Genomic DNA, 24,517 nt, shown 5'->3' on the forward strand with positions numbered 1-24,517 from the left:
TCCACCAATCACAATCAATTGTTGAATTTTGAGAGGGAAATAAATGTTTGGAGGAGAATTAAAGTTATTTGAAAAAAAAGATTTCTCTCACATAGAAATTTGTGCATTAATGTGTAGACAAAAATGTCTTTTATTTTATTTTAAAAAAAGAAATAATACTTTATGTGTGTACACTAAGGATAATTGACAAGTGGAAATTTTTATTTAATTAAAAGGGATCAAGTTCTTGTAATTAAATAAGAGACTACAAATAAAGTGGTCAAACCATAAGTTATAATTGAATAAATAGATATGATCAAGATAAATAATTTATGGTCTAGTATTAGAATAATTTTAAAAGAGAAAAAGGGGTCTTATAGTTTAGTGGACCATTTTTGGGTGATTATATTTTCTCCCATTTGACTAATGTGTGATTCATTTGAGAACAAATTATGCCAAAGAATGATGATGTTAAAGCAAAAGGCAAAGATCTTTCCCTAGAATAGAACAAGAGGCTAAGAAAATAAAAATCAAGGATTGGCCAAATTTTGCAAGAATTGAGTAGATTGGGCAAGGATTGAGGAAAGATCAAAGCTAAGAAAGACTGAACAAAGAAAGTCAAAGACTAAGAAAAGACTAAGAGAGGCCAATCAAGGACTAAGAAAACTAAGAAAACTAAGAAAATTAAGCAATTGAGAAAAGATCCTACCCTAGAATGAGAACAAGAATCAAGAAATAGATATGTTTGCTCCTTTGGGATCAAAATCAAAATGATAATAGAGGAGATGCAAAAACCCAGATTGAGATATTTGATGAAATCATTAAAGAATTATGTCCAAGATAATAGATTAACTGATGTAGAAAAATGACCATTAGAATGATAGAATATGTCACAATGTAATTAAGTTGACCAAGAATGATAGAGCATTAAAACTAGGTCAAACACAGAGAAAGATGAGATAATGCCTCAAAAGAATAGTCAACTATGTAGAGGAACACAAAATTTTAAAAGACCAATTTGACAACCAAGATGAACTCATATTTTGATTTTAAGCCCAAAAATAGATTTAGTAAATCAAAATTAGGTAAGGGTGCATATTTCATGCAAATTTGAGGAGTTTGAAAATTAAATCAAAATATTTTAGATAGATGTGATGATAAGATTAACTCCTTGCGATGACATGATAGCAAACATGCAACATGAAAGATCAAGAAAATGAAAAGATATGATCAAGAAGAAAGTGAAGATGAACATAGTTTTCTATAAGCTCATAAAACATAAAGGATGTTCACTTGAGACTTGTAATGTAAGACTACTCCTAAGAATGAACCCTAAAATGGAAGCTACATGATGTAAGGGTAAAAGTAGGTCCTCTTTGTTAGAATTTTGTTATCACTGAGTCTTACTAGGGACATTATAAGATCATACAACCATCACTAGGATGACCTATGAAGATGTCAATATGATCTATATTAGATACAAATGTGAGAACCCAACCTATGCATCAAAGACATATAGGTCAAGATGACTACATGATTATATTTCATAGTTTTAATGTGGCGAGATTGTGCTTGTATCAAGACAGAAGAAAGTTGAGATGACCATAAGTATGTACTTGCAAAATAGAAAATGATGATGCCTTTGAATTGATCCTAAGTAACCATGGGACCAAGAAAAATGCTTAATACACCTATGATAAAATCAGAGAGAACATCCATAGATAGAAATCAAAGGAAAACATGCCCCATTACCCTAGTCCTCTAGTTGATGACATCCTTGAGAGATTATTAGGGATAGAATACTCAATAAATAAATAATCATAGACAACACACAAAATAAAAATAAGCCGACAAGTCTGATCCAATTTTGTTTAAATAAGTGTGTGTAAGTCACATGACTATTTTCCTAGGACATCAATTCTGCCAATGAGAAGCACCATGACATCCTAGACTATAGAAAATTTATCTAATAAGTGTTAAGAAACACTTGATGCTAGGGGAGTTTTGAAAAACATTGTTTCCAAGAGTTGCCAAAGAAATGCCAACGCAACAAAGAGATCCTAGATAAAGCCAAGAAACCACCTATGCCCCCTAGACCTAGACTAGAATCAACTCCAAACCAGGAATATCAAAGAGACATATGAAGTGAAATGGATTAAGCTCAAAGTGCAAATTGAAATGAATATAGACATAAGTACAAGGGTCTAAAGTAGCACCTGTTTCCAACTTTTCACCACTTGGCAAGATTTTTTTTCTAGGACTTTTTATAATTTTTTTGTATTTTTTTAGATCATATATTCATTTTTTTGGATTTTAGAATGATTTAGAGATCACTATTTGGCAAGAAATATCACATCATTTTTTTCCATTGTTGAGAAAGGTGTAGATTATAATGGAGCAACAAGCTAGTAGATAAGCATAGATGGATAAGAAAGGAGTATTAAGAAAGTGAAAGAAATCCTCAAGGACCAACTCCTCAAGCATACCCAAGCTAGGGAAAGCATAAAATAGCCATATGAAGTATGTTTTGGATAACCCAAGAAATTCATGAAAGAATGTGCATGTAGAATAAGCAGTAGAAGTCAATAAGAAAGATAACATGAATTCATGTAATCCAAAAGAGTAGATATGTCGAGAGGCCTATGAGAACCATGTCTTTCCTTATGTGATAAAGACCAAGGGGTTGATTGGATAGGAAAATTATAAGATGGAGTAATAAGAATGAAGATAGATATGAAAGCTATGAATGAATAAGCACAATGGGGAAGCTAATGGATAAGATATTCAATACTCAAGGATAGTGCAACATTGTCAAAATCAAAGATGAAAAATAGAATGTTTGTTTTCCAAGTCTTCATCATGCTACTTATCCAAGATGCCACAATAAGTAGTTTTCACTATAGGATGGATTTATTTCTCTTCACTTTTTTCTACCAGGGTGCTTGTGTACTAGGTTTTCACCAAGGCACCTTTTTTCAATTTTTTTCTCTTTTCGTTTCCATTTTAGTAATAGATAAAGTTTTTTCAATTTAGATAGTGCTCCTATAGAAAGAATAAGTCATTATAAGCCAAGATCATAGATAAATATGCTCAAAGATGCTACTAGGATGATCAAAGGGAGGTGGTAGTAGAAAGAGCATATGGAGGATAAGAGTGCATTCTTTGGAAGGAAAGGAGTATGGATAGTAACTAAGTGTAGGCTTGAAAAAATGACATATGTGTAGGTGAAAAATTGGGAAAGATCAACATTGACAAAGACCTTAAAGGGTGATGGAATGATGAAGGGATCATGGCAAAAATAGCTTGAGCTTTATATGTCTGAAGTGTTAGAGTAATCTTGGAGGAAGATGGAGTTTGAAATTATTTAGAATAAATTAGAGGGGGAGGGGGGGTGAATCAATTATTCAAGGTCCAAATGTCCTAATAAAACTTTTTCACTAAGTATTGTGAGCCCATTTAAACTAACCATGCATCCAAGCTAAATATTCTTCTTAGCAAGTTATTGAACAATCAACATGCATGAATAAGACATAAAATATCAACACATAATACAATGATTTACGTGGAAAATCAATTTGGGAAAACCCACCAGTAACATGCCACTCCTTTCTCACTCTTTTAAAGTGATGCCTTATGAAAGGCCTAGCCTATTAAAGGCTACAAAACACACTGTTAAATGTGACCTGGTTAAAGGATTTTAACCACCCTGTTAGAAGTGGGCTTGGTTAAAGGACTTTAGAATATTCAGTTGTAATGTCACCCTATTAAAGGATTTACAAAATGGCTATTAAACCAACCTAAGTACATAGGATTTTTCCCTAACTAATATAATTACTAGAGAGTAACAATAAGGGCTTTTGATTTGATATAACTCACAACATAGCTTGTAGATTTTAGATCTCAATTCAGTTCACAAAATTACTTGGCTTTCAGTCTCTACAACTTTGATAGCTTGTCATCCTTTTAAGCTTCATCTTCTTGAGTCTCCATGCTCATTGTGCCAATGCAATCACCTCTGTGGTCACCTATCAAAGTAGAGTCTCTATACTCCATTCCTCCTTCTCAATGCCTTCTCCTTGATACCACATACTCTCTCCAACTTCTTTGCTTCTTGACTTGTAACTCCTTCAATAGAATTTTGAAATACTTTTCCTACTCTAATCTTCTCACTCTTATTTTTTGTTCAAATAGATTATGTAAGATATGATGCATCTTCCCCTTATCTTTCTTCTTCTAGAAACATCATGTAGAATCCACTTGTATTCACATATAAATAGTTAACCGAGAATTCTATGCCACCAGCTCATCATTATTATCCTCCATCTATTTCAAAAAATTCAAGGTAATAAACTTGTCAGCTCAAGTCGAGCAAATCTTTGACTTTTCAAATCATACAGCAACTCAACACTATTGACTTTTTGATGCTCGACACATACTATGTTACTCAACACCTACTATGGATTCACTTAGCATCAACTAAGTTTTTCTGATGCTCGACACTTATTACATTTTGTCTTATCTTGGCACCTTCTATTGCACTTGACACACACTAGATTTTTTATTTGCTTGACACTTATTGATAATTTTCTTGGCACGAACTAACTTGCTCGACACCCACTAATGAATTTAGTCAAGCTTTGTAGACAACTTTGTTACCACTTATTCTTCTAGAATTTCTAAGTGTAGCCAACCTCTATATCTTCAAGTGTATTATCAATATAACATTTTATGATTGTCTTAACTAATCCTTGTACTTCATTACAAAACCATAAATCAACCTTTCCCTTAGGTGCTTTTGTTACATCTTATTGATTAAATCCTCTTCATCAATCAACTAAGTGATAGTACTTGGATCTTATAAGCAATTTTCCTTCCAACAAATAGTAGGTTTGACATTAGTGACAAAAAAATGATTGAAAACATTCTTTATCAAAAATCTCCCTTCAATCTCCTTTCTTCAATAATGATCTTTTCAATTAGATTTCAACAGTATCCCTCTTTGGCATTGATGGCAAGTCAAATTGATCGACCAAGCTAACTAGGTTATAATAGTAAGTCAAATTCCAAAAAGAAAAATTTGTATCCAAAATTATTCATTGTATCAGAAACTTTGAATTTCTTATGACTCCCTCTGAATTCTGTAAGTGACTTCCTCTTTCAAAGTATTAGGGATATCTCTTTTGTTGATACATTGTCTTCTCCTTTTTGTTCTACTCCCTCTTTGATCTTGTCATCTTGATTGATTTCTATTTGTGCTATTTTCTACCTCTTAGTTGCTATTTCTCCCTTTATACATTTGATCCTCTAGAATTGATTAGTTTCTTGTATTTCTCCCTCTTTGAAAATAATGCCAAAGACATATTAGTTCAGTATCTTATCATGCAGGTATAGCATTTGTGAGCTCCAATTTCTCCCTTTGTCACCTTGCTTGTGAATTCTTTGGAATTTCAATATTTTAATTACTTTAGGTAGAACCTAAAGTAAGGATCCCCTGCATGAATTTAAATCATTCTAACAATGAACTCATTTGATGCAGGGAAATCTTGTTGTTACTTAAATAGCCTTAGATAGGGGTATCACCACTAACTTACCTCTAAGATGCTTAAATGTATCTTTAGGTAATGGTTTTCTGAAGATGTCAGCAATTTGTTCCTTTGAGTTGACATATTCCATCTTCACTTGTTTGTCTTCCACCAATTCTCTTGCATAGTGATACTTAATTGGAATGTGCTTTTTTTTGGCATGCATTAAAAGATTCTTTGATATGTTGATGGCACTAGTGTTATCACAATAGAGTATCACATATTCAGTTACCTCTTCCTTCATACCTTTCAATAGGTGCTTGATCCATACAATATTAGTGCAGTTGATAGTAGCAGCAACATACTTAGCTTCAGCTGTGGACTATCAGGTACAACTTTACTTTCTACTAGTCCAAGTGACTAATCTTTTACCTAGAAAAAGTGCTCCTCCACTATTACTTTTTCTGTCATCTATATTACCTCCCCAATTTGCATTAGTGTAGGCATTCAACTTAAACTATTCAGTCCTCTTGTAGTATAAGCCAAAGTCATTTGTTCCTTTTAGGTACCTCATTATTCTTTTTACTACCATAGAATGATTTTCTCTTGGGTTTGTAAAAATCTTGCCACTATTCCAATAGATAATGCATTGTCTAGTCTACTATATACAACATATTGTAACTTTCCAATCATTTATTTGTATGTTGTCTAATTTACTTCAGCTAACTCATCATTCTTGGATAACTTTTGTCCTATTATCATTGGTGTACTGACTAGTTTTGAATCCTCTAAGCCAAATATTTTGAGTATCTCCTTGATATATTTTGATTGAGTCAAAAATATTCCATGTTTTAGTTAATGTACTTGCAATCCAAAAAGTAATTTTATTTCCCTAGACATTGACATCTCAAACTCATATTTTATCTAATCAGCAAAATCTTTGCATAGTGCATCTTTTCCTCCAAATATTATATCATCAACAAATACTTTAGATATTAGAATTTCTTTACCTTTTTTTGTCTTGATATATAGGTTGTTTTCATCTATTATCTCAAATCCTATCTCCATAAGATATTTGTGAAGTCTCTCATACCAAGCTCTAGGCAATTATTTCAAACCATAGAGTGCTTTATGCAGTTTACAAATCATATCCTTGTTGTTGTCATCAACAAAATCCCTCTGGTTGTTCAATGTAGACTTCCTCTTCTAGTATACCATTTAGAAAAGTAGACTTTACATCCATTTGGTAGACTGTAACTAGAGTTCTTACTCCTTCCATCCTTGTAATAGGGGCAAATGTTTCCCCATAGTCCAGTCCTTCTTCTTGTGCATAACCTTTACAAACTAGTCTTGCCTTATTTCTTGTGATCTCACCATTCTCATCTAGCTTGTTCCTAAATACCCACTTGGTACCAATCACATTCTTATCAATTGGTCTTGGAACTAAAGTCCAAGTTTTTTTCTTCTCTATCTAATCAATCTCTTCTTCCATAGCTTTACACCAATTATCATCTTGCAGTGCATCTTTCACTATTTTGGGTTTAATCTTGCTCAACAAACATGATTCATTTCTTAGTTTATTCCTTCTCATTGGTTTGGCTTCCTTGTCACCAATGATTTGTTATATAGGGTGATGTCTTCTTACATACTTGGATAGCCTTAGTTCTGTCCTTGTTTCCATGTTTGATCTTTCAGCTTCAGAGACACTATGAACATCTCTTTTAGGTAGCTCAACATCTCTTTCATGTGTACTAATTTTAGAGTTATAATGTGCATTATCTTCATTCTACAACTCATTTTCTAAATGCAACTTGGCTTCTAAATGCAATTTGGTATTCATTGGTTGTAACTTGGCTAATACTGAAACTTATTATTGATTCCCAACTTGATTGGCAGCTTCTTCTTTAGTAGACATTCCTTCATAGAAGTATACAAAGGATCTGTACTCCTCTAGTTTCTTGGATTCATCAACTTGAACTTTTGTATACTCATCAAAGTTTACATTTTCACTTTCCACAATTTTGTTAGTGTTAGTATTTAGACACTTATATGCTTCACTTTTAGTGGAGTATCTAAGGAATATGCCTTCATCACTGTTTGCATCAAACTTTCCATTTCTAGTATCTTTAAGAATATAGCACTTATGACCAAACACTTTGAAATGTTTTACATTGGGTGAGTGACCATACAATAATTCAAAAGGTGTTGCATATGTTTCTTTCTTGATTTGTACTTGATTTAGGGTGTAGACAACTGTACTTATAGCTTCTCTCTAGTACTTTAGAGAAACATTCTTCTCCATCATTAATGTTCTGGCATATTCCATCACTAATGTATTCCTCATTTCTGTAATGCCATTCTATAGGGGTTTTCTAGTTGTTGATGTTTGTCTCTTAATTCATTTATCATTGCAAAATGTCTCAAATTCTTTTGATGTGAACTATCCTCCTCTGTCTGATCTTTGGCACTTCAGACTCTTCCTTATTTCTCTCTCAACCCTAGCTAACTACCATTTAAACATTTGAAATGTATCATAATTTTGCTTTAAGAACATGAAAGTCATCATCCTAGAGTAGTCATCATCAAACAACATTATATATCTATCTACTTTGTAACTTTGCACTTCTATTGGGCCACATAAATCAGCATGGACCAACTCTAGTACTTCTTTAGAAGTATAGGTTTTGCTTTTGAAACTTGACTTGGTCATCTTTCCTAGCTAACACTATTTACACATTGTATTTTTAGGGTTCTTTAGTTTAGGTAAACCTCTGACTTTCTTTATTTTTCTGATACTAATTAGATTATCAAAGTTGACATGACATAGCCTTTTATGCCATAGCCACACATCATCAAATCTTACAATAAAATAGGCACTATCCTCCATATCTAGGTAAAACAAATTACTCCTAGTTTGGTCTCTTTTTCCTATTAGATTTCCATTAGAGTCATAGATTTTGGTAGTTTTATTTCCAAATTCTACTTTGCATCCTACATTGCTTAACTTTGACACACTCAGTAGATTGTAATTGAATCCTTCAACATAATATGCAATGTCACATGAAATTTTCTCTATAAGCTTAGTAGAACATTTTCCTTTGATTAGACATGGAGCATCATTTTCAAATCTAACACTATTTCCATCATACAAAGTTAAGGTAACAAACTTACTTTTGTCTCCTATCATGTGATGTGAGCACCCACTATCTATGATCCACCTACCATTCTGGTTTATATAGGTTACCAGTGTTATTGCCTCATCTTCATCTCACTCATCCCTCATGGCTACATAGACTAACTCATCATCATTTTCATTAGAATCCTCTTCTTTAATAATGTAACACATTTTTCCTTTGTCTTGTTAGGAATAAGGTGTCTCAACCTTGTATAATTCCTATTCTTATTATTTGTTTTGTAAAATGTATTTCTTGCAAATAATGTTGATGTGTCGACATCTTAAATTGTGTGTAAGGAGATCATGACTCAAATGGTTATGATAGATTCCTTTGACACGTAAGAGCTATGTTAGGAAGATTCAATGACAGGTGAAGACATGTGGCAACTAAGATATTTGAGTACTGTACACTCTACCCCAATAGTGGGGTTTGGAGCATTGCCCCAAAATTTTTTTTGGGGTTCCTATTTTCTCAGAGAATGGTAAAACCCTAATACAGTTTACCTTTGGGAGTAGCCCTAAAGTGAAGCACATGTTATAAGCATTTTTAGGGTTGCAAGGAGATGCGATGTGAAAAAGGTGTATTGTTGGTACTACGAATAGCTACTGGATTCTTTTGTTGTCAATGTTGAACTTGCATTTCAAGTGTATTGTAACCTTGTGTTTAAGATAATACATTGTGCAGGTTTTGAAGGGGTGGGGTTGTTTTACCGAAAGGTTTTTCCCCACCGAAAAATCCTTGTGTTATGTGTTCCTTTCTCTGTCTATTTTCTGTATGCATGGTTGGCTGCAATATTGTTGTTTACATGATATTGAATCTATAAGTGTAGAAGATTTTAATAGGATTTGCATCATACTTTCCTTATGAGATTAGTGTAGGAAGCTATTTTCGCACCTGAGTTTCCTTACAAGTGGTATCAAAGCTTGATCAACTTTTGATCCTAGTTGTTGGGTAGGGTTTTTTGAGCTAATCTCAAGTTGAGTGGGAGTCTTGTGTAGAACATCTTGAATCTTATTTTTAGATTGAGATGGCGAGTTCATCATATGGAAGAATGGAGGTGGAGAAATTTAATGGCACTAATTTCGAGTTGTGGAAACTCAAGATGGAAGACATGTTGGAATATTGTGACCTATGGGAAGTGACTACAAGTGCTACAATACTAGCAACTATAGCTCAAGCAGATTGGGATATCAAAGACCGTAAAGCTAAGGGTCTCATAAGACTCTATTTAACCGATGTAGTTCTTCTGAATGTTCTAGATGAGAAAACCGCATATAGTTTGTGGGAGAGACTTGGGGCCGTGTATCAGGCCAAATCTTTGGTGAACAAGTTGTTCCTAAAGAAGTTGTATTCTTTGCAAATGGAGGAAGGTGGATCCTTAATGGATCATTTAAATGCATTTAATCTGCTAGCTGCACAGTTGACATCAGCTAGTGTCAAGTTAGAGGAGGAGGATCATTGCTACACACTTTTGTATTCTTTACCAGATTCATGGGACCATCTTGTGATGGCTCTTAGAAGCACATTAGTCACCTTCAAAATGGATGATGTGGTGTCTTCATTGCTATCAAAGGAGATGCAGAGAAAGGGTTCTGTTTCAAAAAAAGAAGCCCTTGCTATTCATGGGAGATCCACAAAAAGAGGGAAGAAAAATGACAATAAGTCTGACAATAAGGGTAGATCCAAATCTTGTGGGAAGTCAAAGACTTCCAATAAGTCCAAGGAAAAATGTTGGAACTGTGATAAGACTGGACACTTCCATAAAGACTGTAAAGAGCTTAAGAAGAAGAAGAAAGCCTCAGATTCTAGTTCTGAAAAATCTCAAGAAGATGGTGATGCATTCATCGTAGCTTTGGTATCCCATGCATCTGATGATGTGTGGTTGGTTGACTCAGGTGCATCTTTTCACATGACCTCTCATCGAAATTGGTTCTCAAGATATGAAGATTTTGATGGTGGAAAGGTGTATTTGGGTGATGATTCTCACCTAAAGATAGTTGGACGTAGAAGGGTCACTATCAAATTTATTGATGGATTAGTAAAGGGAATCAATGGAGTTATGCACATTCCAGGTTTGGCATGAAACCTATTATCTGTAGGTATGCTAAATGATGTAGGTGTGCAAGTTTTTTTTTCTAAAGATGAATGTAAGATGATGAGAGGAGCTATGGTGCTTGCTAAGGGTACTAGGAGAGGTACTTTGTTTCATCTTGATGCGTATATTTCTCAGTGTAATAGTTCTTTTGTTTCTAAGAAGAGAGCAGCTATCACTTTATCCCCACCATCTGAACGAGCAGTAAAGAAGACTATGGTTAGTGGTGTTGATGGTAGTGCAATAAGTGTACCTAAGGGTGCAAACACTTTGGAAGGAAAGCTTCCTATAGAAAAGACAATGTTGTGGCATATGAAATTTGGCCACAGTGGTGAGAACGGTCTCGGAACCCTGAAAAACAAAAACCTTGTTGAGGGGTTAAATGATTGCAATCTCAAGTTCAACTTCTATGAACACTGTGTCTATGGTAAAAAAATCATGTTCAATTTTACTCTACTTCTCACAAATCTTCTGATGTTTTGAATCTTATTCATTCTGATTTATTTGGTCCTGTAAAAGTTCCTTCAATCTCCAAGTCTATATTTTTTGTATCTTTCATAGATGATTATAGTAGAAGGACATAGATTTATTTCCTTAAAATTAAGACACAAGTCTTTAGTTGATTCAAGGAATTTAAAGCCCTTGTAGAGAATCAAACTAGTAAGAAGATTAAGTGTGTGAGAACTGACAATGGTGGTGAGTTTTGCTCAGCAAAGTTTGAATAGTTCTGTAAAGAACAAGGTATCGAGAGGCATAAGACAAGTCCATACACCCCATAGAAAAATGGAGTTGCAGAGAGAATGAACAAGACACTGATGGAGAAGGTTAGGAGTATGCTTAGTGGAGCTGGTTTAGAACAAAGGTTTTGGGCTGAAGCTATGGCCACTGCTTACTATTTGGTTAACAGATCTCCTACATCAGTCCTTGTTGGTAACACACCCATGGTGTTGTGGTCTGGTAAGAAGCCTTCAATTAGACATCTTCATGTTTTTGGTTGTGAATCTTATGCACATGTTCCAAAGGAGAAAAGATCTAAGTTGGAAAACAAAGTTGTTAAATGTATTTTCATCAGGTACAGTGCTAGTGTGAAAGGATACAAGCTTTGGGATCCTGTGACTAGTAAGGTGTTGTATAGTAGAAATGTTATTTTTAGAGAGCTAACATCTTCTCCTATTGTGCTACAACCAGATGAAAAGGAAAAAGAAAAATATGTTGTTTAGTTTCCTCCTACCCCTAAGAAGACTAAACAGAGAGACCATGTTGGGTCTAATGATGAGGAGAGCTCTAGCAGCTCTAATAGTTCAAAAGAAGAGGAAGAACAACTTCAACCTCAGCCCTTGAGGAGATCCAAAAGAGAAAGAAAGAAACCAGATAGGTTTGGTTATTCTATGTTAGATTTCAGTTGTGCTTTTTCTTTGATTACTAACACTGATGAGCCTAGATCTGTGAAAGAGGCTTTGGGCATGGAAGATGCAGGTTCTTGGATTGAGGCTATGGATGATGAGATGGCTTCATTAGAGAAAAAAAAAACATGGAACCTTGTACCTTTTCCTAAAGGGAGAAAATTTGTTGGCTGTAAATGGGTGTTCAAGAAGAAATTATGTGCAGATGGTAGTGTTGAAAGGTACAAAGCTAGATTGGTTGCAAAGGGGTATTCACAGGTAGAGGGAATAGATTATGGTGAAATATTCTCTCTTGTTGCAAAGTTGACATCCATTAGATTTCTATTATCTTGCTGCATCATATGATTTAGAGATAGAACAGATGGATGTGAAGACAACTTTCCTTCATGGTGATTTGGAGGAAGAGATTTATATGTCATAGCCTGAGCACTACATTGTTAAAGGTAAAGAATCCTTAGTTTGCAAAATAAAGAAATCTTTATATGGTTTGAAGCAATTTCCTAGGATGTGGTACCTTAAGTTTGATTCCTTTGTGTTTTCAATTGGATTTGTAAGATCAAAATCAAATCATTGTGTCTATTTCAGAATTGAAAATGATCGCCTTCTTATTGTTGCATTATATGTTGGTGATATGTTGCTGTTTGGGAAGGGTAAGGGTATGATTTCTGATTTTAAATCTTAGTTGTCACCATAGTTTGAGATGAAAGATCTTGGGGCAGCTAGGTACATCTTGGGTATGGAAATCAGTAGAGACAGGTCTAATAGAAAACTTTGGTTGAGTCAAAGTAAGTATGTGAAGTCTGTGTTGAATAGGTTCAGCATGGTAGATTGTAGAACACTATGTGTTCCTATTCCTGTGGGAACAAAGTTATCTATAGATGATTGTCCAAAATATCCTAGTGAGGTGGAGGACATGAGTAGAGTACCTTATGCTAGTGTAGCTGGCAGTCTTATGTATGCTATGGTCTGTACTAGACCAGACATTGCCCAAGCAGTGGGAGTCTTGAGTCAATTTATGGCTAATCCTGGACGGATACATTGGGATGCAGTTAAGCGAGTATTCAGATATTTGAGCGGTACATCAGATTACTCCATATGTTATCATGGTAACTCTTTTGGATCTTCACATTTAGTTTGTATTCATGGATTTGTGGATTTAGATTGGGCAGGTGATATTGACCACAAGAGATCCACCAGTGCTTATGTGTTCACTATGTTTGGTGGTGCCATTAGTTGGATGAGCAAGCGACAACCTGTAGTTGCTTTGTCCACTACAAAAGCTGAGTACATGGCTGCTACTCATGCTTGTAAGGAAGTCATTTGGCTTAAGAGATTGTGTTTTGATGTTGGTGTTGATGCAAAATAGATTACTATTTGGCGTGACAGTCAGAGTGCTATTTGCCTTGCGAAGAATCCAACTTTCCATGCTAGAATGAAGCACATTGATGTGTAGTATCACTTTGTGAGAGATATGGTGGAAGATGGAAAGGTAAATTTGGAAAAGGTAGATACTATGAAGAATGTTGCAGATGCATTAACGAAACTAGTGGGCACTAAGAAGTTTAGATGGTGTTCGGAGTCTATGGGCCTTTTGGCCTATAGCAGTTAGTTCCTGTTATGTTCCTATTGATCTTACAAGGTGTTCAACAAGTGGGAGAATGTTAGGAATAAGGTGTCTCAACCTTGTATAATTCCTATTCTTATTATTTGTTTTGTAAAATGTATTTCTTGCAAATAATGTTGATGTGTCGACATCTTGAATTGTATGTAAGGAGACCATGACTAAAATGGTTATGATGGATTCCTATGACACGTAAGAGCTATGTTAGGAAGATTCAATGATAGGTGAAAACATGTGGCAACTAAGATATTTGAGTACTATACACTCTACCCCAATAGTGGGGTTTGAAAAAAAATTTGGGGTTCCTATTTTCTTGGAGAATGGTAAAACCCTAATATGATTTACCTTTGGGAGTAGCCCTAAAGTGAAGCACATGTTATAAGCATTTTTAGGGTTGTGAAGAGATGCAATGCAAAAAAGGTGTATTGTTGGTATTGCGAGTAGCTACTAGAGTCTTCTATTGTCAATGTTGAACTTGCATTGCAAGTGTATTGTAACCTTGTGTTGAAGATAATACATTGTGCAGGTCTTGAAGGGGTGGGGTTGTTTTACTGAAAGGTTTTTCCCCATCAGAAAATCCTTGTGTTATGTGTTCCTTTCTCTATCTATTTTTTGTATGCATGGTTGTCTACAATATTGTTGTTTGCATGATATTGAATCTGTAAGTGTAGAAGATTTTAATAAGATTTGCATCATACTTTCCTTATGAGATTAGTGTAGGAAGTTGTTTCCGCACCTGAGTTTCCTTACATGTCTTTGTAATCACTACTATAATCTTCTCTCCTATTTTTGTACTTGTTGCCTTCCCTATAGTTCTTTTTCTTTGTACACCTTGTAGCAATTTGTCCTACTTCATTGCAATTAAAAAAATGATAGGCAGGTTACCTTTGAATTTATCTTTTCCTCTATGAAATCTTCTAGCCAACAATGCTTCCAATTGTTCCACATCTTCTTCATCTATGTTGTTGTCACTGGATGCATATTTTATCTTTCTTTTCTTCTTCTTTGGTTTCACCTCTTTAGTATCTTTCAATGACAATTTGATCTTGAAAGAAGATTCAAGATTCTCAGGTTTGTAGTTATCAAAGTTGGATAACTCAAATGTAGTAAGTATTCCCACTATACTTTCAAGAGTTGGCTTTTTTCTTGGTATGCATCTCACCTCTTGGATGACTGATGCTCTAATAGCATAGATGGGGAGCAAGGTTCTTAACAATTTTCTATTAATAGTTTCATCATCTAAATGACCAACCAAACTTCTTATTGCATTTACTACTTCCTTTATTCTAGAGGCATATTGAGCAATGTTCTCACCTTTCTCCATTCTCATGTCATCAAAATTTCCTCTGAGGCTTTTCATTTTTTCTCTTTGGACATTCTAATCTCCTCAATAAATATCTATCAAGGCTTTCCACATCTTGAATGCAAAGGTACATCCCTTGATGTCATCAAATTTAACATAGTTGAGGGTAGACGCAATCTCCAACATTACTTGATTATGCTCATTCTTTTTCTTCAAATATTTTGTAGTAGGGATAGTGGCTAGATCAACATGTTCCACTTTGATTGAGGTTTGTTCATGATCACCTATTGATCTAAGGTGTAGCTTCATTAAAATTTTCCATGTAGAAAAGTTATCTCTATTGAGCTTGGGAACTTCTCTCTTGGACATCTTGATCTTTCTACTTCTATTACCTTTAAACCAAATTACTAGATGGCTTTGATATCAATTGTTAAAAATGTTTTAAAATAACTGAGAGGGGGGGTAAATTAGTTATTCAAGGTCCAAATGTCCTAATAAAATGTTTTCACTAAGTATTGTGAGACCATTTAAACTAATCATGCATCCAAGCTAAACATTCTTCTTAGCAAGTTACTAAACAATATGCAAGAATAAGACATGAAAGATCAACACATAATACAATTATTTATGTGAAAATTTAATTTGGGAAAAACCACTAGTAACATGCTACTCCTTTGTCACTCTTCTGAACTGATGCCCTATGAAATACCTACCCTATTAAAGGCTACAAAACACATTGTTAAATGTGACCTAGTTAAAGGATTTCAACCACCTTGTTAGAAGTGGTCTTAGTTAAAGGACTTTAGAACATTCACTTGGAATGTCACCTTGTTAAAGGATTTACAAAATGGTTGTTAAAACAACCTAAGTCCATAGGATTTTTTCCTAATTAATACCATTTTTAGAGAGTAACAATAAGGGCTTTTGATCTAATATAACTCACAACATAACTTGCAAATTTTAGATCTCAAGTCAGTTTACAAAATTGCCTAGCTTTCAATCTCTATACCTTTGGCAGCTTGTCCTCCTTTTAAGCTTCATCTCCTTCAGTCTCCATGCTTGTTGTGCCAATGCAATCACCTCTATGGTCACCTATCAAAGTAGAGTCTCTGTACTCTATTCCTCCTTCTTGATGCCTTCTCCTTGACACCACATACTCCCTCCAACTTCTTTGCTTCTTGGCCTATAACTCCTTAAATAGAAGTCTAGAATACTTTTCCTACTCTAATCTTCCTACTCTTATTTTTGATTTGAATGGATTAGGTAAGATATGATGTATCTTCCCCTTATCTTGTTTCTTCTAGAAACATCATGTAGAATCCACCTATATTCACCTAAAAATAGTTAACCTAAAATTTTGTGCCATCAGCTCATCATTCTTATCTTCTATCTGGTTCACAAAATTCAAGGTAACAAACTTGTTGGCTAAGATCTAGCAAATCTTTGACTTTTCAAATAATGTAGTAGGTTGGCACCATTGAATTTTTGATGCTTGACACATATTTTGTTTCTTGACACCTATTATGGATTCACTTGACATTAGCTAAGTTTTTTGATGCTTGACACTTATTACATTTTGTCTTAGCTCAACACCTAAACTTACTTGGCACCTTTTGTTTCACTTGACAAACACTAGATTTTACATTTTCTCAGCACTTACTGATAATCTACTTGGTGTGAACTAACTTTCTTGCAACCCACTAATGAATTTAGTTAAGCTTGGTAGACAACTTTGTTACCACTTATTCTTTTAAAGTTTGCGAGTGTAGCCAACCTCTGTATCTTCAGTGTATTATTAATACATCATTTTACCATTGTCTTAACTAATCCTTGTACTTCATTACAAAATCATAACTCAACCTTTCCCTTAGGTGCTTTTGTTACATCTTATTGATTAAATCCTCTTCATAAATCAACCAAGTAATAGTACTTGGATCTTATAAGAAATTGTCATTCTGAAGAAAAAAAAGGTTTCACATTAGTGACAAAACAGTGATAGAAAAAATTCTTTTATCAAAATCCTCCCTTGAATCTTCCTTCTTTAACAATGATCTCTTCAATCAAATTTCAATAGTGGTAGGCTTTGAAATAGTTTTAGGAAGATGTTTGGCAGAAGTTGAAGTGGAAGCCTTTGGAAGCTTGAATTTCAACTTTGATTTGTTTTCAATGGTGAAGCCTTTCAAAAGAGACTTGGGAATCCAAATAGCTTTAGATTTTTCTTTTCTTTTGGATGCTTTAGAACACATTTCTTCAATAATAGGTTTAGGAACCCATATTTACTTTGATTTATCTCTTTGGGTAGTAGACCATTGGGGTATCTTGCATATTTTTTCTTTTCTTATATTCACACATCAATTAGATGGGATATATAGATCTTCATTTTTAAATGGATTCTTATATTTCTTATGTTGATCATCCAAATTACTTCTAAAAGAATTGGGATTTGTGGATGAATAAGGTTGGTATGATTGGTTCATATGGATAGATGAAATAAGTTTCATCAAGGATGAGTGTCTTTGTTGATCTTGAAGTGTAATAGGTGAGATAGAAGTGGAAAGTGTAGTAGATGAAGGAACATAAGGTACTATATGTAAGAAAACCTAACCTGTTAAGAGCAATCATAAACAAGCAAATGTTAGTTGCATACATGTATCAAATATTCAAAACAAAATAAAATACAATCAACACTATGCTTGAGTTTTTCAACTCAATGCAACTAAAAAAGACAAGTCATCATGTAACCTCAATGCATCTCAACAAAGGCACCCATGAGAGGCCTTGTTGGTATGCTTTAGATTGGAGGGATGTGGCTGTGCTCTTCCAAAACAAAACTATTGAATCTCTTGATAAAAATGCAATATGAGATGAATGAATGTAAGACTAAATGAGTGAAGAATTCCTTCAAGAAATGGCTACGAGTGAGCCAATCCTCTAAGGATTCTAGGAGTGAGATGGAAATGCAATGCAAGAAAGGAAACTAGAACATCATACTACCATGAAAGCTAAATGCAAGCTAGAAATCTAAGTATGTAAACAACTACCAAGGATTAGTTCTAAGCATAAAATCCCTAAAAAGCTCTAGAATCACACTAGTATGATAACAATGAAAATGAGGGAGATGTAAAATACTTGAGACAAGGGCTCTATTTATAGGATTGAGAGAGGCCTTGGGTAGGTGGAATCTATGTGGCATCCACATAGGTACCACAAGGGAGACATGTAGAAAAGTTATGCAAATGGTCAACATTCAAAGTTTGCTCACACGTGTGAGAAAACTTGAAAGAAGGAGTGGGGGACAAAGGTGTAAGAGGTGTGGAAGGCATGAGAAGTGTGAGAAGTGTGAGGGTTCCTCACACATGTGTGAGTACACACTTAGGAACTAAAAGGGGTTTAGCAAGGTGTTTAGGATAAATAAGTGGGATTAAGAAGTGGGTAGGCTTATAAGGATGAAAGTGATGGGTGTATACTAGGTTTTAGGATAGGTTTAAGATTAAATTAAATAGGATTTAATTTAATCATAGGATTATACAATTTAATGGAATGGAAGGAATTAAATAAATATAATTTATTTAAAAGGGGATTTATGGAGCACTATGCTTTAAATAAATTTAACACATTAGAGGGGATGCATTTAAATTAAATTTAAATACTTTAGAGAAATGAACCTATTTAATTAAATAAGTAGAAGAATATGACAAATATAATTAATTAATAATTAATTAATTATAATTTCAAAAAAATATTAAATGAATTAATATAGTTTTTAGGACAATTTTAAGTGTCTACAGGTACCAATATAGATGGTAGTTTGAGGGCTTTATCTTTGACAGATAAAGTTCAAGGATAGATTTAGGAGATGAAAAGGGATAGTGGATAGGAATATCAAAATATTTAGAGTGAGCAATGTGACCAAGGCCATCAATAGAGTCATGAGTAGATTTCATGGGAGCAACACCTTTGATAGGAGTGTTTGAAGGTTGAGCATAATTTTGAAGTGAATATGGAAAAGTAAAACAAGAAGGGATTCTTTGAACTTGATATGTTTCTTTGGATAGAATAGGCTTAGAACTTTGTTAACAATTTTTAGTGAGCTTGAGAGAAATAGTGGAAGTAGTATCCTCATCATACTTAGGAGGTGGATAAGACATAGGATATGGAGTGGAAAAATCTTGAAGGAGAAGAAGGGGTGCTTGATCTTGATGTTTGTTGACATTTTTATCTTTACACTTTTGAGAGTCCTCTTGACATTAAGCCACTTCTAAGGACAAGTGAGAATATGAGGTTTTCATGATAGGAAGGGGTAACAAAGGACTATTGGAAGTAGGTATAGTAGGCATAGTTTCACATGAAGGTTGATGATCTTTGGTCTTAGTAGCATGAAAAAGGTTTGCAACCAAGTGTGGATTAGTTTGAGTTTATTTTAGAGGTAGTGCTTGAGGATACACATAGTTAGCATAGAAAGAATTTGGCTCTTTGTTTGATGGAGGTATGTTGGATAGATTTGAAGTTTTAGGAAGTTCACGAGTATTGGAAGAAGTGGAGGTGTCAAAGAAACCATCAGTTGACATAAGTTCATCAACATGATCTTTCTCAAATAAAGTATCCTCATCAGATAAGTCTTTAGGAATTTCAACATCAATAGTTCCATCATCAATAAGATCTTGAATTTTATATTTCAATGCAATACAATCTTCAATTTTATGACCTTTGTTTCTATGGTAACCATAATAGCGATCATCTTTCCACCATGGATGTTTTACCTCAAATTCATAAGGTCTAGATTCATATGGTAAAGTAATTATCTTGTTTGTAGCTAAGGTCTCAAGCACCATGTCATATGAAAATCCCAAAGGAGTAAAAATTCTCTCAAAACTATGTCTAGGGCCATTTTTTGTCATTCTCATCTTGGTCAAAGATAGGCCCATCATTAAAAAAATTGGCATATGATCAAAGGGTTTATTACTCACTTTTTCTCTCAAGAGCTCTTTGGATCCAGAAAATGAAGAAAATTGATGTCTTGGAGTAAAAGGTGTAGACCTTAAAGAAGATGACTCACATTTATGTAAACATTTTAAGGAAGATTCATGTAATGATGAAATATTCTCTAACAATTTTTCCAACTTATATTGGATTCCCATTATGCACTTAGTGAGATAAAGGTAAGTTGGATCATTTGTCTTTTCTGTCTCTTTGTATTGAGCATATAGATCTTGAAACCCTTTAACAATATAGAGGAGCTCATGATCATCTAGGTTTGGTTGAGATTTCATAGCACAAGGTTTGAATGCCATAGAGGTAGATAGAAAATCAAGCATGAAGGAGACTAGAGGAAGATAATAAGGTTACACAAGATAACTTGATGTCAAAACTAGAGAGGTAGAGCATTCACTTGCCAAAACAGTAAAGATAGAGTAAAGTGACTTATCAAGAAAGTGTCCAAGAAATGTATGACACTAGTGACTCAAGTCAAGAGCTAGGCAAGAAGCCAAAATAGCCAGTAGATAGATCAAGTGAGATGGAAAGTGAAGAAATTAAGAAACTTATGGCACTCGTGACTCAAGTCAAAGATAGGAATAGATAGATCAAGTAAGATGAAAAGTGAACAATTTTCCCAATCAAGGACTATAGTCAAGAGATCAAGGTAACCATTTAGCAAAAGAGCGTCTTAGTAAGATGACATAAACCATGAAGGTAGAAAAGATCAAGGGTGGTAAGACTAAGGAACATTTTAAAAAAGTTCAAGCACTAGAGACATATCAAAGAAAAGTTAAATGATGGAAATACCTCTATCAAGAAACACAAGAAATATGCTTAGACATGATATTTCACTTAGAGAAAAATATTTTTGGAGTTTTTTGAATTTTTTGGGTTTTTGAAGTTTTTGAAGTTTTATGATATTTTGGGGTTTTTGCATAAAAATACACAATGAAAGAATGTAAAAATGAAAGAATCCTAAGGCTCAATTTGATGGATGTGTCCCCTTTTTTTCAAAGTGGGGAAGGTTCTAAACATTCTAGCACATCAAACACACCAACAATGTACTCAGGTTTCTACAAGGATGCACAAGCTCAACTATGGGATGTCCTCAATATACACAAGGTACGTGAGGCCCAAACTCACAAATGAAAGAGAATACTACCAAACACTCGAGAGGAAACAATAACAAAAACTCCACCTTAACTTCCCAAAGGCATAAAGCTATTTGTGGCTTAACCAAGATCGATAATATTTCTACTTCAAAGAGACCTGTCTTTAGATTCAATCCATATTATTTGTACTCTACCAGGACATGAGAGTTGAGGTCATCCCTTAGAGTGATCACTTCTCTAGGTAGCCCCCCTAAAAATAATCAATATCCCTTATTTATGTTCCCCTCAAACTCCTTAACAAGGATGCAAGAATATAACATCAACAAGAAAACCTTGGGGATTAAAAGACAAAAGAGGTTTATTTTAAGCCCAAATCCAAATGTGAATGGTTGATTTTAAGCCCTTTTTCAATGTTGGGAAGACATATCAAATAATTTGAAAAAAGAAGGAAATTATTTTACAATGAAAAAGAAGAAAATGATCACTTTTTATAATTCAAATAAGAAGTTTTTGAAATGTGTGTGGCTTGATTTCATGCTTTCCAATGTCTTTCCATTTTTTGGTCCCTAGACCTCTAAGTTACCTTCACAAACTTCAATCAAGTGCATGAAATCATGAAGAAATTGGAGAATTCATATGATAACACATTGGACTAAGTTATTGCATATAAAATGACAACTCATTTTATTCATTGAACTTTGTGCAAATTAAGTATAAGCTAACCACTAAAATTCCTTTTTTTTATTTTTTATTTTTGACCTAGTCAACAAAATTGGTTTCTATGCTATGATTTTGGCCCTAAAAATGAAAATGAAAAGAAGAAACCTATAGTAAAAAAGCATGAGTTTTCTAAAAATGCAAGAATTTTAACAATTTCTTAAAATTTGTTCACTAGGGACCCATTTTATGAAAATAGACTAGTTTTTACAAATCAAGTTATTGAGTATTAATATGATTTCCAAATACAAAATACAAAGAATTGACCCCTTGTAGAATTTAATGACCTTTCTAAAAATGTAATTTTTTGTGAATTTTGTTTGATTTGTGCTTGAAAATGTTTTTTTCATGAAAACTAATGAAAAAATTATAAATCATGCAAAATAGCTTTAAAAAATTAGAATTTTGGATTGAGACATCTTAGATGCATCCCGAATCTATCAAAAAAGTTTTAGATCTGAATGCCAAACCGTTTGAGAGATTATATCAATTTTTTTTAAAAACCTATAGTTTTGGCCTTCAAATTAATATAGCCACGAGGAACAAGGTCCAAGATGTAAGATAAGGGCAAGCTTCAAGTACTCCAAGAATGCAATGAGACTTCAAGGTACCAAGGCTTCAAACCAACAGTGTGATGATAGCTCAAACTCCTTACCCATATTATTGTTATGTAAGAATGGGGAGAGAACCTCTTTATACCTCCTTTTTAAAGAAAAATAGAGGATAAAGATTAAGAGGAAAATGAGGCTTAATCAAAGAGGAGAATGCATCTTGAGTGATCCATGTGAATAAGAATTTCCACCAATCAAAATCAATAGTTGACTTTTCAGAGGGAAAGAAATGTGTGGAGGAGAATTAAAGTTATTTAAAAAATAGAAGATTCCTCTCTCATAGAAAGTTGTGCATTTATGTGTAGAAAAAAATATCTTTTATTTTATTTTTAAAATAGAAATAATGCTTTATGTGTGCACACTTAGGATAAGTGATAATTTTTATTTAATTAAAAGGGAGCAAGTTCTTTTAATTAAATAAGAAACTTAGGATGAAGTGGTCAAACCATAAGTTGTAATTGAATAAATAGAATTGATCAAGATAAATGATTTATGGTCTAGTATTAGAATAATTTTAAAAGGAAAAAAAGGGGTCTTATAATTTATTGGACCATTTTGGGTGATTACATAAGGAACTTGACATATAGATTTTTTCTTTCATTTTGGAGCAAATACAAATAAAGGACAAGGTCATGTGAAACTTTGTCCAAGTTAAATGCATTATATTTTTTGAACATTGAGCTTGTGCAAAAAATTCTAAAAACTTTTTGTTCATTCAAATGGTTCATGGTAAGATTTTCCATATATATTTTTAAATAGTTTTTCAATTCTTTCCTTTATTTCTATTATTTGTATGTTTCCACTTCATCGGTTCAAGTCTTTATTAGCTTAAAATCTTAATGATATAAAAGTAAGTGCATCCTTAATTGAGTTGAAATATGAGGTCAATATGTAAGGTAAAAAAAAAAATTTCAAAATTATATACTACAAGAAGACTATGACTAATCTAAATAGATGTATGACATGATCAATCCATGGCTATGAGTATTAGCCTTCTGACCAGGAAAAAAATGTTAGGAAACATAGTAAAAATAACACCCTTATTGAATAACTTTCACTACCTACCCCTTGACCAAAAGAGGGTATTTGAAATTTGAACACCTTGAACCCAATTGCAATTGATTCAACCAATTCTTGAGTTGGTTTCTCAATTGGATTTTACTTAACAGGATTTCTTTTGTAAATGTTGCAAATGTTGTCCAACAATGTTTGCAGTTGCTTTGCAACTTTTTTGATATTTTGACATCCTAAATATCTAATGCACCCTATTACATCATAGATGTGCCAAATATGGCTTAATTGACAATTTTTTAAAAATTTCTATCCCTTCTCTTGACTTTTGACCCCTTCTACCAACTTAGAACTACTAGGTCATAATTGGTCATACAATGCTATTTGCATTATTTTCCTTATAAAATGAATTCAAATGATTACAATAAATACCAAAATGGTCCAAAAGACCTTATTACATGCTTGATTGACTTTCTAGGCACAAAACCTCTCATAGTCTTATTTGACCTATAGGCGCTCTTGCACCAATGCTGCCAAGTAAAGTGAAAGGATGATACCTACAAGTCACAATTAATCAAATACATAATCCTCATGCTTTAATATCAGTGACAATATTTTTAAGTTTTTGACAACTATGACAAAACATGTAATAGCCTATTGAAACTTGAGTGTGTGAAGAATCAATCTTCGTTTATGTATTTTTACAATCTATGTTACCATCAAATGTTGTTAATTGGTGTTGACACTTCATAAGTTTTTCAAAGTTTTCATTTGGTCAATCCTTACCCATGGCCATGGAAGGATTTCTATGCAAATCTTTATAATTTTAATGAAAAGGAATAAAGGCCTATAGCTCACTTAAATTATCAAAATAATAATAACAATAATAATATACTTGTAAATCTATTTTTCCTAGTAATGTTTAATTGTTATTGACTATATTTAATAGAAATTGCATCTATTGGTCTATATTAGACATTTTTATATACATCT

The sequence above is a fragment of the Cupressus sempervirens genome, chromosome 11 (genome assembly GCF_028749045.1).
Source record: "Cupressus sempervirens isolate cs-2001-9-10 chromosome 11, ASM2874904v1, whole genome shotgun sequence".
Classification (NCBI taxonomy): domain Eukaryota; kingdom Viridiplantae; phylum Streptophyta; class Pinopsida; order Cupressales; family Cupressaceae; genus Cupressus; species Cupressus sempervirens.